The sequence below is a fragment of the Acomys minous genome (assembly GCF_964271855.1).
Source record: "Acomys minous genome assembly, chromosome: 15".
NCBI lineage: Eukaryota > Metazoa > Chordata > Mammalia > Rodentia > Muridae > Acomys > Acomys minous.
In genome coordinates this window covers 73,627,286-73,641,902 of record NC_140497.1, presented here as the reverse complement: position 1 = coordinate 73,641,902, position 14,617 = coordinate 73,627,286, and the positions used below count along the sequence as shown (strand labels likewise).

Sequence of the window (14,617 nt, the reverse complement as noted above, 5' to 3'; positions counted from 1 at the left end):
AATATTGAAGAGTTTGCTCCTAGCCAATTTAAAAGAAAAAAAAAAAGGATGGAGGAGGCTCCTTCAGAATTCTTTCTGATTTCATTTGGTTGAATAAGCTGTTTGAAAAGGTCACATCTGAAAACAGTATTACAAAAGTGCTGGGGATGGTATTTGTAGGTATACATGTGTGTGTGTGTGTGTATGCACGCATGTATACATATGTATGTATGCACATTTCTTCAATTGTAAGTGAAATGGTAAATGAAAAGATGAAGCATTCAGACAAGGAAAACAGTGGGCAGCTCTTTTTCCTAATACTGTGCAGTTGTTCTCTGACTGGTCGACCAGTTGCCCAAGGTGCTGAGAACCTCTGAGCTTTCTAATTTATCTGAGAGGGAGTGAAAAAGCTCTTACATCTAAATTATAACAATTATATATATGGTATATATATATTATACACCATGTATATTATGAACAAGAATATTATAAAACAGATGAATCCATTATAGTACTTAAAACATGAAGTGGGACTTACTAAGCCACAAATGATAGCAATGTCAACCCATGTTTTCACATTCAAACTTTTTTCTTCGCCACATTGTCATGGGGCAAGTGTTGGTATGGCCAATGTAGATGTTTCCCTCAGTGTAGTTTCTCCCAGCTTCATCACTGTCTACTTAGTCACACTCTTCTTTCCGGGTGTATAGTTTTCCTTTCTGTATTAATTTCAAACAGGACTTCACCTGGCACATTTATTTTCTTTGCAGGAATTAGAAAAAGGTGCCTCAACTGGTGGACAAGTGAGAAAGAGTTCCCATGCCCCCTATTTGCCATCTCAATGGGTCTCTTTTTCACAAAATCTGTGCAACTGTATGCCCTAGCATATCACTCATGAATTATAAGTGAGGTACAAAAACTCATGCGTAAATTAGTAAATGACCTCACAAGCGCCATCTTGTCTTCAGCTTTGTGTCAACCTGTTGCTTCCCATCTGTTTTATTATTCTCCTCCTCAAACAGCTTCTGCCTCATCTCCTCTTCATTTGAAGCTTGACACGATGCCAGGGTCACATAGAACCTTCTGGGGCCTGGTCTGTGACCTCCTCTCTGTAGCCTGAACTCCCGTTCTCCTTGGTCTGGGCCCTTCATTCATGTCAGGTGCTTGCTAAGATTTTCTGGCACATCATGGCTTCCCTCTGCTTAGGGACCCTTCCTCCCATCTGGGTATTCCACAACCTCCATGTCACATGTCTGCTCTTGAGCAGTGGCATGACAGTCTAGAGCCAAGTTTTTATAAATGTGCAAAATTGTTTTTGTTGTTGTTAAACTAAGCATATATGTGACTTTACAGTGTGAGAACTTTTGCTGAATCACAGTATGGACATAAATCAGCCTTAGATGAGGATATATTTAGAGGAATGTTCTAGAACTTTTCCACATTAGAAGAAATATAGTCAGGAAAGTATCTGGGAGCAAAGCTAAACTGAGGGATGGGGAGGGATGGGGAGGGATGGGGAGGGATGGGGGTTGTAGAGAGTTTTAGATTTTTTTCTTTATATTTTCTTTGAATGAAAAATGGCATTTACTTTTAAAGCTTTTCAAGTATGTTGGTGAAGTGTTCATTATTAGAAAGAATACCAGGAACAGAAAAAGAGCCTCAAGACTGCCAACCTGCCCAAAACCTGTGTGTCCTTAAGTGCCTAGATGAGAGCATGTCTTGAATTTGTTTGTCCAACGCCATGCATCCTTCCTCTAAGTATGGCTGCCCTGGTCCACCAGGCACTCTGGAACAGATAATGTCACTTGTCTACAGCTCTTCATCTGGCTCAGGATCCAGATCATTTGCATGCTGATGGCATTCTCATCTTCTTGTGCAGGAGGGGCTGTTCACTGGTCCATGCCCAAGATAGCTTGGACATGCTGGAGGATTTATGTCCTAAGAGCCACTCTCACTAAGTGGGACATTGGAGTTAATGAATACTACAGCTGCTCACTTCTGAGACAGACCACAGTAAAGCAAATAAACTCTGGGCCCATAATTGATTAGCATGGAGAAACGTGCTTTCTAGAGCTTCGTCCATAAGGCCAGAATATTTGTAGACTAGAAGTTCCCCAGCGGTTAGACCAAGCTACAACTAATGGAGCTATGGGTCTACACACATGACAAACAGAAATAAAGGTAAGCTCTGACTCAGAAGGACGAATGCCACATAGTCTAGTTGTGTGTGGATACTAACTTCAACCTTTTGCATTTGTTCATTTGACTTGGAATGTCTGCCAAGGTCAGGAAGCTAGGAGATGCACATGAGAGGAAAGAAGAGAAGTTGAATAGAGGTAGGCAATGCTTTCCCTAGAAGAAATGGGTTGTTAAGGGAGAATATCAGTGCCTGGAAGGAGCTAACTCCCTATTAGTCAGGAAAGCTCCATTTCCTTCATCCCCAAACAAAAGCTTTTGCCCTGGTTCTTGGTTGCTCATCACAACTGGATGGTACGACCCCATTGCTGCAGACACAGCTCATTTTGGTTATAGGACATAGGATAATCAAGCAAGACCTGACCTGGAAACTTCCTCCCTCCTAGCTAGTTTCCATAGTTCCAGAAGCTGATACAAAGGCTGTTAGGGAAGAAACAATAACCTTATAACAGTCCCTGTGTGTCACAACACTGACCTGCCAGGCAAGATGTGACCGTTGCTGTCATAGTGGCATGGCTGTTATGAGGGGTAACAGCTTTCTGATTAGATATGAGGGTTTCTCCATAGGAAGAAATTCATGCTTGGGACCATAAACTTTGTCCAAACCTGTGACTGGGGAGATCATAGGGCCTAGGTTATAACCTACTACTGCTATTTTGCTAAGTGGACATGTTGCCAAATTGCCTTTTAAATACTAATACCTAAAGCCATAGATTAGTGCTGCTCTCAGCCTTGGCGAGGGGAGATTCTTTTCACAGTGGGCAGCAGTCAGTGCGGAGCCTCATTACTGGTCAGGGAGCTGAGACTAAGTGTTGAGTGTTCAGCAAATAAATGGAACATGCGTATCAACTTACCCAAGACTCAGTGGACATCTTGGGAGAAGAAATGGAAATATCATAAAAGCTGGAGGATGGGGTAGGGAGTGTTGTGAAATGCTGTCTTCTGGACATGCATGACATGGCTCTTGACACATAGATTCACAGAATCTGCAATTAGTGCACAAACTAAGGGCAGTTAAAATTCTAGCATGGATGTGAAAGGTGCTCATGAAGCCCAGCCCTGCCTGAGGACCCGCCCACCCCTGGCTGGGGACCCATTCATTGGCTGTTTGGGGAGGAGGAGACAGTGTCCTCAGGGGTGTGTCTGCTGGTAGGTTGCCAACCCTCTACTGAATGGTCTCACAGCCATGTCCAGGTGAGGCAGATCTAGGTAGATTAGTGGGCCATACTAAAGACATGAAGACAGGAGGATGAAGGACTGGGCAGCTTCAGAGAGGAAGGAGGAGGAGCCGTGTTAGGTTTGACCAGGATACATTGCATACACGTATGAAGTTGCCAACAAATAAGTAAACAAACAATATCATTTTTTTAAAGGCAAGGGGAAATTATTACCCAGAAAGAGCCTGTCTCATAAAATATCCCTGAAAAGTGGCCCAGAATAAAGCCAGGAATTAGCAGGTTCGTGCTCACTTCAGAATAAATCCATACATGGATGTTGTAAGAAAGAGAACAAACTAGAAGTAAGCCTCCGCCGTCACTGCATCTCTGTTAGCCTATGAACTACCCATGAGGGAGATCACATAGCTGGGCAATACCTAAACAGCTTCTCATTAGCCTTGATGTAGGTAACACTCTGATGTGTGGGTTCTAACAGTTGCCCAGGTTATTTTCAGAGATTTCAGGACCTCTCTCTCTCCCTCTCTCTCTCTCTCTCTCTCTCTCTCTCTCTCTCTCTCTCTCTCTCTCTCTCAACACCTAGTTTTGACTTAAGCCTACAGATATCTGATAACTACACGTAGATAAAAGGCTTGCTGTCTCTCTGTGTCTGTACTCTTTGCTGTCTTAACCCTTGGGCCAGATTCTACTCAGCATTACAGATAGAATAGATGATATTAAATTTACTTCCAAGACTATAGCATGAGATTAGCCTTGCCCACTGCCCATTGGATGTAGTATTCACAGATCAGGCATCTGTGGTCTCTTAGCCTTGTCGTAAGGCACAGACCAAACTGTGGAGCCAGAACATTCATATAAATTCCTGATGTCAGTTGGCCTTCTGGGAACCTCCAAACCTCAAGCCCAGGATGGTTGTACTCGAGATGGAAATTTTCTCTTAATTTTGAAAGAAACAAGATTACATTTATTTCTACGGTGGTTTTGGTGGGGAAGCACCCATGCCATAGCGCATGTGTGGGGACGTCAGAGGACAACTTGAGAGAATCTGTTTTCTCCTTATACCATGTGGGGTCCCAGGGACTGAGCCCAGGTCCCCAGGCTTGGTCACAAGTACCTCTACCTGCTCAGCCATTTCACTAGCCTGCAAAAGCATCTTTTAAAACTGTGCCCGTGACCAATAGACAATCACCATACGTCAGCCCATCCCAGAACATCAAGGGAAGTTTGTGTTTCTCCCTAGTCCCACAGTTTGCTCCCCTTCCTCACCCTTAGTGTTTTCCTTGGGCTCCAGAGGAGTTCAGCTGCTTGAGGTTAAGTCCTAATAAAAACATCTACACCTCGTTCATTGGTAATGGGCAGCCAATCTTACTTCTACTATCGGCATGCAATGACTTTGCACTTTCCAGTCTCACCTTGGATTAGAGCAATCCTCACGTATATTCATAGTGTTGCTCAGAGGGTGTCCAGTAGGAACCTGCTTCCATTCCCCACACTGGTGGCCTGTTTAGTAACACACCTTTTCTGGGTCCTACTTCCTCGCCACACTTGTGACTTATCTAAACACGTAAGCCACGTGTGCCCCACATATTTATCTCTGATGCCCTGACTGGTATTCAGTTCTGTTTTTCTCTGAGTTTCTTTCTTAAGTGCCTTGCCATCCTGAGGATATTCGGGGTTCTACTCTGTAGCACCTACTCTTTGTAGGGCACCAGAGACATTGTTACTTAAGATGGATGTACTTTATCAAATTGACACTGTAGCATGAGCAAAGTCCGATTGGCGTTTTCTGAGAACTGGTCCCAGTAGTATTTTGGATAAAAGCGGGATTTTGTTTCTGCACTACAGGAATCTTCTTGCAGTTCTGAGAGTGCTGCTTTAAATCCAAGAGATTCAAATACTAGGTTTTCACACCTACCTGCAGCCTTCCCCAGCCTGTCACCCATCTCATCTTGATTCAAGTGCCGTGACAAAGTCTCTTCCTGTCTGTGCGATCCTGTCCTGTCTCCTGTGTCAGGTGGGAGCTGATGAGGCCCAGGGACCATGGTGACTCCAGGGGTCTTGGACAATGTTCTCTGTGGTGGCAGTTCTGAGGTGTCCTCCACAGGGAGCCAGAGCTGTGTTCTTCCAGAGCTGCGTTAGTCGGATTTCCCAGCCACTCTTTCCTGGCAGCGTTTATCACAGAAATCTGGTTAGACACTCTTCTAAGGCAGGTGTGTCCCCACTGCCTTTCAAGTCCATCCCTTTTGTCGTCACAGTGCTGTGACTACAGGAGATGGAAGGATGATAAGTTATCCAGCTGCCCTTTTGGAATGTGGAGGATCCCAGCTAAGGAGAATAAAGATTACCTTTCTTAGGGCTGTGCTCTTAGGCAAACCGTCTAACCACTGAGCCATACCCCTCCTAATATTTTTTAGGATCATTATTAGATCCTTGGGGGTGATACTAACATTAGAATTTGCTTACCTGGTGCTTTACAACCCCGGTAAGGAGATGTCATATACAAGACAATAAAATTTCATATTATTTTTTTTTGGCCAGGACAATGCTATCAGTTCCAGTCAGTCTTCTTCAGACAATGTAAATGGTGAATGTTTAGCTTCAAGTCTTGAGGCTCAGCTTGTCTTCGGCTCATGATGATGTCACGTGGTCATTTGATCATCTGCAGTATGTTTATTGGTTGGGGTTCTCAGATGTGAAATTGTGCACAAAACAGTTCTCATCGGGGTCAGGGATTTTTCGGCCCCCTCCCCCCTCCCCCTTTGCCCCAAGTGGCTCTCTCTTCTACTCTGCTGCTCCTTTCCCCCCCCCCCATGTCTCTTTTAGGATCTGTCTCTCTTGAAGGAAGGGAGTCATCTTTTGGGAATAAAACTTGAAGCACTTTTTCTTATGTCTTTCTTACAGACTCTTTTCAAGTATCTAGCACAATGGCATCTAGAATGCTCTAAGAGCTCAGCCAGTGCCTGCTGACTAAAGCAATCATGTGGAATGGAGCCTGGCATTGGCGTGCTACGATAGACACGGACATTTGTGTAACTGCACCTTTCACATGTGTGTGCCACTCACGTCCACCTGTCTTTTACAAGCTGTGACGTTCCCAGCTGTGTTTACCAACAAAAAATTGCAACGGTTACATTTAAATTTAGAAATATGAATTTCATATGCGTATGCAATCAGATGTGACAAAACCTAAATTGCTTACTTTCGGCTATGCCCCGAGACAAAAATGTGCAACGGCTACAAGTGAGGAGAGCTGGGTTTAGCCCTGATTCTGTCACTAAAACTCTGATTGCTTATGGTCTGGGGACCTGTCTTTTCCCCCTTTGTCAAAGGAGGCCACAGTTAACGACCTACACTGTCTCGCGTGGAATTATCAATGACTCTGCGACCTTTAAAGAACGGAGGCAAGCTTTTGAAATTCCGCTTCATAACGATTCGCAGCCTTCTCCCAACAAGGGAAGTTACGAACGCACGGCAGCCAGGGCGGCTCTGTTTGTTCTTCTGCTCGCAGCGCAGGCTTTCGAATCACCTGCCTGAGAAAGTGTGGTTCCTCGCTCTTGTACTGTTTGCTGATTATATTGAAAAACTGAGAGGGAGAGAAGAGCAGAGACTGAGATCCACAAATTGTTTCTGAAAGGAGAGAGAGGAATGATCTTGTGCTGTGGAGTTAGAAAACACCTAGAGGTCCCACCATCTTCCCTTCCCAAGGCCTGAGGCCTTAAAGGGGAGGGGAGCTTTTAAAGGCAAAGGCCACATGGTTCTTTTTGGATGGGAGCTTTTGCAGGTATGAGAGAACAGCAGGGTCCTTTGCATCCCTAGAATTTCTTGTGTGGTCTTAACAGCCTCAGGTTGCTCACAAGGCTGGCCTCAGACCCAAGATGGAGCCCTTAACTATTTCACTCGTTCTGGTTTTTTTTTTTTTTTTTTTTTTTTTTTTTTTTTTTTTTTGACAGACCATTACTCAATCCTCTGTGGCTCAATCTGATTCCACTTCCTCTTTTCCAGCTCCCTAGTCTGCCCCAGTCACTCACATGGGGTTTCCAGATGGTGCCTTCTCTGAGGTATGAGGCTCCTTTCCATAAGCAATCTTTACCTTCCTCCCTCCCACACACAGTATGTTTCTGGCATACGTGGCCTTTAAATTTTTCTTTTAAGGATTAAAGAAATACCAGCTGACGGTATCAATTTGTCCTTCCACTAATGCCTTGTACTGGGGGGAGTGTGCCTGCCTTGTTTGTGCATCCCAAGAGCCTGTGTTACCTTCTCGGTGGAAATCTGCCTGGAGGGGTCAACAGGGGCTGGTTGGTTCCACCAGTTAGTGTGAGATCACGGCAAGCAGGCGAGCTCAGTGTTTGTTAGGCAAAGGCTTTACTGCTTCCTTTGAGTTACCTGGGTTTATATAATCTGGGTCTGGGCCTTCAGGGAGCGATGACCTGGGCTGCACTTTCTTTCGTTGACTGATGCTGTTCACAGTATGAAACCCACTAGTTGAAAAAAGACCACTACCACAATTTCTGAACGGAAAACAAAGCAAGCTTTAATTAAATGCTGGCCAGGACGATGGGCTCTGGCAGGACCATTTCAGGGTTGCCAGAAAATGGCCACATTTCGCAGAGACTTACATTTTAGGGGGTTTATCATCCCCTCCCCATAGCTCCCTGGAAATAACAACTCATGAGACTCATTTATTTATTTATTTTTTATACAAATTCCTAGGCCTTATAGCTAAGCTCTTCTATGACTAGCTCTTAACTTAAAATAATAAATTGTATACTAATTTATATTCTGCCACGTGGCTGGTTACCTGAGCTCAGGCACCATGAGTCCTATCCTCCTTGCACCTTACCAGCTGAATCCCATGAGCCTGGATCCATCCCAGAATCCCTTCTGCCTGCCACATATCCCACCTATTTCTTGCCTCAGCCATGGGCCATAGTTTTTTTTTTTTTTAATTGACAGGTATTGCATCCATGCAATACAGAGATTCTTTCCACTAGCCTTCAAAGGCAAACTCATAAGGCCGTGCATTTCCTACCAGGTCCAATCAGGGGCAAGCATGTATCTTGATGTACTGCCTGCCCCTACATATCTCCAGCCTTTCTATGATCAAGCACATTTGGTGCAGTTGGGTCAAAGAAACTTGTTTAGGGGAATGAAAACTTGTGCCTTGTTATCTTCCATAAACGATAGCCTTTAGCATTTCAGGAAGTATTTATTCTTAGGCAAGAGGCTTACAGGTTAGAGGCATTATATTGCTGTTGTTGTTGTTGTTGTTGTTTGGATTTCAGGCACAGTAATGAAAAATTAAAACATAACTTTGGATTGCACAACAGCTGTGAAGTTAGCCTGGCTGGTCCATCTTTATTTTTTGGAGGATGAAAAGTTTGCTGACTGTGTCCAGCAAATGGTCCTCCAGAGCACCTGCCACTCAAAGAAAAGCAGGAAACCGAAACAAGATACAGCTGGCCTTGTGCTAAGAATCAGTTTTCAGCAAGATTACACCTGATTTATGATGGACTCTTGCATAGATATATATCCTACTACCGCCACGAACACGGCCCTCGTTGCTGTCACCAGACTGCCATTTCAGTGTGATGAAACCCTGACGTTAACCAGGCAGCACCATTCCCCTTTTACCACCCGAAAGTCTTGACACTTTAGGACCAAGGTGTCATGACAAAACAAAAGTAACATTTGTTAAGTTATTATGTACATACACACACACACACACACACACACACACACACCACACATACATACAAATACATGAATTCATTTAATCACCCAAACAACTTTATAAAATATGTATTGTTAACTACATTTTACTTATCTAGAAATTAAAAGGATAGGGTTAAGCAACCTACCCAAAATCATTTTGGGGGCTCATTTCAACTCGGGTTCCTAAAAATAAACTGGAAGTACTCAGATTTGAAATTTAAGTGAATTTGTCACATACAGATATCAAAAAATATCATCTTGTGTAATAACTAAAATTGTAAACTATTTTGTGTGTGTGTGTGAATTTGCTGAGTTTGGGTAGACTATCAGAAATAAATTCACCCCGAACCTTCTATAAACACTACAGTCTTTTTTTCTTGCATACACGAACTTTGGTGCAGATGGCCTGATCAAAGCTTCCAAACTGCTTCAAAGGAGACTGGCTGGTGGGAGGAAAGGACACCCATGCCACGTTTGGTAGTGGTACCAAGCTCTGTTACACAGCTGGGAAAAACCCAGACTACTCTAGTGACTGAATTCGCGCTCCTGTTACTACATCCATAATTGAAAGCTGGGAGGCCATGGACAACCTCATCTGAGGCATCTAAATCTCCTACTGGTTTGAATAAATCCTCCTATCTGAAAACTATATGGAATTAATAAACTCTCATAGTCAGCCTGGTGCACTGGGCTTTAGGAGAACTAACAGTGAGCAAAGAGACAAGAAGCCACGGCAAAGTCATACACTTTCCCTTTTGAAGGTGGAGTTTTACTGTGTAGCTCTGGCTGGCCTTGAACTCACAGAGATCTGCCCGACTCTCTCCCCAGGGCAGGGATTAAAGGCAAGCGTCACCATGCCTGCTTCGTCTTCATACTTTTGACCTCTTGCCTCGTGTCATGCTACTTGCTGCTACTTACTGTTTCTGGATAATAGAGGAAAAAAATGTCTACCTCTTACCTCTCAGGGCTCTTCCTGAGAAAATAAGAATTGTGGTTAAGACTTTGGCTATTTCCACTTATATTTAGTACACTCTGGAAGACAGAAGAGAGCAGGTTAAAGCCATAGAATGTGCCAACGGATGAACCTCTCCTGATCTAACACTGCTGATACAGTGGAGTGGCTTTCATGATTCAGCCTTTAGAAATAATTCAAAGAAAGAAATTTCACCACCTCAGAGCCACCCCTCTTAAAAAAATCCAAAACAAACAAACAAAACCAACCAACCAAACAGAACAAAACCACCCCCCAAAACAAAAAGACCTAGAACTGGCAGCATTTGATTATTATTTAACATTGTTTTGTGTAGCGAATAAAGTGTTTTAAATCTGTGCTGAAATTTCTCTAAATCATTTATCTCCCCCAGTTTTAAGCTTCTTATCAACAGCCTTGCACCAAGTCCTCCTGGTCAAGGCAAAGACGCTGCCTGGCATGACTGGGTAACTGAAGGGGAACAGACAGTCTCAGGCATGTGTGCTGGGCCGTTGTGGACAATACCATGGGGCAGAGCAGCTGTGCTCACACAGGAAGGCCTTCAGAGCCAGGCTCCCTGGAGAGCTGCCCTGGCTCTCTCCAAGGCACCCCTCTCTCTCCTTGTCCTGTACCTTGGCTGTCGGTGCTGTATTAAATGACAAAAGCTGTGCCTTCCGGCTTCATCCGTGAGTACAGACACAGCTTTGGCTTCAAGCTCAGCAACTTTAAATACTGGCATTCTTCTAAAGAGATTTACAGTAGGACCTGGGGCTGCGCCCTGGCCTCCCACACAGAGGCCCCTAGTTTCCTGATACCTAGCTTTCCTGCTGCAGTTTCTGTTTCCCAAAGCTTCTCTCCCGGAGATGACGATTTTGAGAACACATTTCCTTATTATCTCTGTTTCTCATAATTGTTCTCATTTGGTAAGCTGGATAGACCCCAAAACAACTTTCTGTTCTGTGAAACATCTCAGGGTACATACTATTTTCAGGAAGATGGATTATATGCGCATTAAATGAGCTTGCTATCTTTATTTCAAGGCCGCTACATCATCTTTTCTAGTTATTCAATTATAGCCACCCCACTCTTCCCCCAACCCCCATAGCCCTTCTTCTAGAATTGACCAAAAGAGTCTGTCTTATTTACTTCTAGACCATCAAGTCAGGCTTGTGCACAAGAGAAATGCTCTGACCTGTCAAATGTATCCATAGGCAAACCCTGTCTCCATCATCATCATCATCATCATCATCATCATCATCATCATCATCATCATCTCTCTCTCTCTCTCTCTCTCTCTCTCTCACTCTCTCTCTCTCCCTCTCCCTTTCCTTCTCCCTTTGCCTCCCCTACCCCTCTGTGTTTGTGTGTGTGGTGTGTTCACAATATATCCATCTTAGCCTGTGTCCACAAAGCCTCTTGCAAAAATTTACACATTATAAGGAGTCATAGAGACCAGAATCAGGTGATATATCAGAAAGGGAGGAGCGAGGTCTTTGGCAGTGGGAATCTGGGTAAATGTTGTTACCTGGAGATGAATGGCCTAAGCTCGAAAGGAAGGCCTAGGAACCAAATGGATACCCTCTCCATATGCAGCGAAGCTGAGCGACAAGCCATTTTTGCTCACTCCCAGAGTGGGAACATGAGAAGAACTGGTGGTGGGATGTCTAAGGGGTTTAGCTAAAAAAAAAAAAAAAAAAAAAAAAAAAAGTAATATATGTTGCAGCCTGGGTTGAAACATAAAATAATAAATGAGTGAGGCCCCTACTGAAAAGCTCATTCTGCCAAGCTGGTTTATAGAACCATACCACATACTCAGTAGCAACCCCCCCACCCCCCAATTCAGCTTTTTTCTTTTTCTTTTTTTTTTCTTTTTTTTTTTGTTAAACATCCTGCCTCTCTAGTTGCCATTTTTGGTATTCAGAATTCATCTAAAGTCTGAAGATGAAATCAAACAGAGACTCTTGCTGTAGACTTCAATGCGTGGCCTAAGGGAAACCTTGAACTGGGCTCTCCCTTTTAACTAGGGTGACCAGGAGCAGAGAGAACCATGAACAGGGGCAGCCGCTAAGCCAGACTCTCTGGTGTGACTGAGGTCACTACCCCTGCATCTCATGCAGTTGCAGGGCCAGAGTTGGGCAGGGGCTAGCCTGTTTAGGGACACTTTCCTTTGGAGGAATGCCGTGGTGCCTGGTTGGCATCGCATGTGCTGACGCAGCACAGGCAGTATCAGGGGCAATCGTTTTTACCAGCATCTCTCTTGATTTCTACAGAGTCTTTTCCTTGGGCCTGGTTCTTCCCTCCTACTATTTTCTCAGGTTCAGAAAATCAATCTACTAAACAGGAGATGTTCCCCTTGCTCGTCTCTTTCCCATTTTTGTCCTCCTAAAGCTGAGATCTCTTGTTTTATCAACCAGGGATTCTTTCTATGCCGCAGGGAAATTAGTTAGCCGACTCAGTCATATTTTGCCATAAATGGCAACAGGAGCTGTCCTCGGTGTATTTTTAGATTCTGGATTAGTCTTAGTATGTGAGGTCTGAACTGTGGGAAAGAATGACGTGACCTTTCTAAGATGTGAACCCTGCCTTGCGGCATATGGTTCCTCCTTGAGCACCCCAACTTGCATAGTTGGAATCCAAGGGGAGCAGGGAGAGATCAAAAATAGCATTTCTACCAGGCAGGCATCAAAATATACTAATTGCATTGTTTTTTTTTTTATATGAGCCATGTATGGACTAGAAGGCAAAAAAAAAAAAATGCTTGTAGAATGAAAAAGAACAAAGATATATTTTGGCAGAAAATAGAAATACTCGTGTCTTTAAAGTTTGTTGTAGGGATGTAGGCTGCAGAGCTTCCTGGTGGAGATAAAAATATGACGATAAACGCGGCACTCCCAAGGTGTCCAGAAAGTGGCCATTCAGAATGCATTTTACCTGCGTCTTTGCTGCACTGAAAGCATGTTCTGTAGTGCCCACCATTGCTTTGTTAACGAGTAGCTATCTGCACTGGCATTGTATGTCCTTAGTATTCCTTATTGAAAAGATCTTGCTTGCAGTTGAATAAAACGAATCTTGATTAAAAGCTACAAACCTGACTTTAAATATCCAAAACTCTCCGAAACACAAATCCGTTCTGCAAGCATTCATCCAGCCCTAGCGTCTCAGGTTATGATACTGGGGACCCAAATCAGGATTCCTTATCCTAGCAAAATGACTTTTAGTGATTAAATTTCAGGAAAATATTTTAATATAAAAATTCAACTGAGTTTATTTGTTAAAAAAAAAAACATTTGAATGCATCCCCGTCTCTTTCACATATGCCCTGCCTATTAGTGTGTGGGCTCTGCTTTCATAACAAAGCTGCGTATTGTGATATATCATAAGGTCCAGTGTTGGTTTATTTTTAAATCTTAACAAGCAGGAAGAGATCCTAAAAGGATAAATGAGAAGTCCTATATGCTTCTGGGATTATGGAAATTTTAGTTAGTGATGGATCAATGGACTGGATTGGCTCAGGTCTGCCTTGTGGTTTGACTGTACTTTCAGTGGGCATTCGTGCATGTTGGCTAGATGAAACTGATGCATGTTGAGTAGGTGAGACCTCTTTCATTATGGAGGGTCTTGAGGTCTAAACATGGGAGGAGTTCAGCCCTTAACACGTGCTGTAGGATGAACTAGGATTTCTTTTATTCAGAAGGCAGAAATGCTGGACAGTTCCTTCCCTCAGGAGCGTTGGGTGATCAGGAGCATGCCCAGGGTACACAGGTCAACCTGACAGTAAGGATGATGTTACTGTAGTCTTGTTCAACTTAAAAAAATTTTCATTCTTCATCTTTTTCAGATTGAAAAATGACGTTTAAAAAGTGTTCAACTGACCCTGGTATGTTTTGGAAATCTGGTTCAATAATAAAACATTTGAACTTGCGACTTTTGAAGCAAACCCAATAATTTCTGGAGTAGACATGAAACAAGCTTTTCTAAATCTATCCTCAGGTTGTGCTAGCATGGAGAGAGCTCAACACACCCAACACGTGACACAGGCCTTTCTCAGGATTCATCTTGGTGCAAGGTATAGCTACTGTAAGCTACTATAGGACTGGTGTGTGTGTGTGTGCGCGCGCGCGCGTGTGTTTGTATGTGTGTGCATGTGTGTGCATGTGTATTTGTACATGTACAATGTAGGTATGTGCACACATGGGTGTGCATGCACATGGAGGTCAGAGGTCAGTGTCGAGTGCCTTTCCCAATCATTCTATACCTATTTTTCTTTTAGACAGGATATTTCATTGAATCCAGAACTCATTGATTTGGTTGGACTGGTTGGCCAGCAAACCCAAGGGATCTTCCTGTCCCTGGCTCCCCACTTCTTGTATTACTGGCTGTTCTTTCACATCTAGACTTTCACTAGGTGCTTAGTATTCAAACTCAGATCCCCATACTTGTACTGCCGGCACCATTATCCACTGAGCCATCTCTAAGGCCCCTCTACCTTACTTGGAGCTCACCAGTTCAACTATACTAACTAGACAGCAAGCCCCAAATTCTTCTGCCTCCCCAAGGATGGGATTCTATGTATGTACCACCC

General features: G+C 43.6%; 1 long non-coding RNA gene across 1 annotated transcript; it reads left to right on the top strand.

Annotated features, from left to right (window-relative positions):
• The first annotated feature begins 1,858 nt into the window (after window positions 1–1,858).
• Window positions 1,859–14,071, top strand: LOC311584867. The gene is made up of 3 exons (XR_014775022.1): window positions 1,859–2,160; window positions 13,874–13,912; window positions 14,026–14,071. It is a non-coding gene; the product is annotated as an uncharacterized lncRNA (long non-coding RNA).
• Window positions 14,072–14,617: the final 546 nt, after the last annotated feature.